At 36.0% G+C, this 2013-nt stretch overlaps 1 non-coding gene across 1 annotated transcript; it reads right to left on the bottom strand.

The window, feature by feature from the left end:
- Window positions 1-481: 481 nt before the first annotated feature.
- LOC121011939 (U6 spliceosomal RNA) lies at window positions 482-591 on the bottom strand. Its single transcript, XR_005781868.1, has one exon. It is a non-coding gene; the product is annotated as a U6 spliceosomal RNA (small nuclear RNA).
- Window positions 592-2013: the final 1422 nt, after the last annotated feature.

Here is a 2013-nt window from a genome sequence, read left to right as displayed (position 1 = left end):
ACTTTTCAACTCATTTGAGTAAATACCAAAAAGTGCAATTCCCAGACCACGTGGTCAGAGAATGTTAAGTTTTGTAAGAAACTGCCAAACTGTCTTCCAAAGTGGCTGTACCATTTTGCATACCCATTAGCAATGAATGAGAGTTCCTGTTGTTTCATACCCTTGCCAATATTTGATGTTGTTAGTATTTTGGATTTTGGCCATTCTAATAGATATGTAGTAATATCTCATTGTTATTTTAATTTGCAATTGTATAATGACATGATATTGATCTACTTTTCATATGCTTATTTGCCATCTGTATATCTTCTGGGGTGAAATTTCTACTTATGTTGTTGATCATTATTTAATTAGATTGCTCTAATGTAAGAATTTGATACATACTGTAAATAGATTAACACAAGCAAGCTAGTTAACATATCCGGTACCCCACAAATACAATAAGGTTTTTGTGTGTGGTGAAAATACTTAAGGTCAACTCTTACATATGGACTGTTTCACAAATTTATATGTCATCCTGGCACAAAGGCCATGCTAATATTCTCTATATCATTCAATTTTTGTATATGTGTGTGCTGTCAAAGTTAGTACTTAAAGTTTACTTTCTCCGTACATTTTTACAGTTGTTCCAATGCCCTTTGTTGAAAAATATTGTCTATCTTGGGGCACCTGGGTGGCTCAGTTAGTTAAGTGTCCAACTCTTGATCTCGGCGCAGGTCATGACCTCACGGTTGGTAAGTTCACGCCCGCATTGGGCGCCGATGGCATACAGCCTGCTTGGTATTCTGTCTCCCTCTGACTCTGCCCCTCCCCTGCTTACTATGTCTCTCTCAAAATAAATACAAATAAACTTAAAAAAAATTCCCTATCTCATTGAATTGACTTGGCATCTTGGTAATATTCAATTGACTGTATGTATATGGATAAATTTTTTATTTCACTATTCTTTCTCTACACACACACACACACACACACACACACACACTTATTACTATGTTGTATAATCCAGGCTGGATTCATTCTTATATTTTTATTATAATTTATATACATTATATTTATTATATCCATTTAAAAAATTCCACTTTAAGAAATTAAAATTAAAACATTTTCACAAAATATTGTGGGCCCTAGGCACTAGGCCTAAGGATAATTGGACCTTGTATGAGTAAAGCTAGGTTCTGCACATGTAGCCTTGTCAGAAACTAGGTGCAGAGACCAATGAAACTCTCCTCAGGAGGATAGACTAGACTTGTAGACCCTGAGAGTAGCAAATATCTGGGAGCCTGTGGTAGTTTACTTTCAATGTTGTGTTCTCATTGTATTATCCCTATGACTAAAGTCTTTTAAATATTATGATACTGAGTTGGTTTATGGGGAGTTAAGGAAAGTATCTTTCAGTCAGAGTTCTTAGTTATAAGCAACAAAAGCTACCTTTGGTTGAGTAGAAAAGGAGTTTTATTAAAGGGTATGAGGTAGTTCACAAAATGGTTGGGATATTTGGAACAGTAAGCCCAAGGCTAAGCCTTAGGAAGAATGCCCAAATCCATGTCCCATGAACAGGTCTAGTGAGGAAAATGTTGCCACCACCAGACACTAGAAGTTACAGTTTGCCCCACAGCAGTTCTGTGCTAGGAAAGCACTTGCAGTTTTATCAATACAATTATTAGCATCAATGTAGTATTTTTGCCAAGAATTCAATCTCGAAGCCCCTTAGCACTGCTAGTGCAGAGTGAGCGACTGAATGTTTCATTAATACTTGTATAAAAACACTTTGCCACACAAAAGACCACCCAAAATATCTGAAAAACAGAAAGTCAAGAAAATAAGGAATTCTCGGTTTCTCAAGACTGTCTCACAGAAACAAAAATACCACATAGTATATGTCCTCAAATGAGCTCATAGTTTTCTGAAGGGGATAAACATATGCATAGCTATTAGTAAAGGCATTTTCCTGGGTAATATAAGTGAAATGATAGGAGAGCAGAAAGAAGACCATTTCAAATAAGGAGCATT

The sequence above is a fragment of the Herpailurus yagouaroundi genome, unplaced genomic scaffold (genome assembly GCF_014898765.1).
Source record: "Herpailurus yagouaroundi ecotype Mexico unplaced genomic scaffold, PumYag 195, whole genome shotgun sequence".
NCBI lineage: Eukaryota > Metazoa > Chordata > Mammalia > Carnivora > Felidae > Herpailurus > Herpailurus yagouaroundi.
Note: the sequence above shows the minus strand (reverse complement) of the source record. Positions and strands in the feature narration are given on the sequence as shown.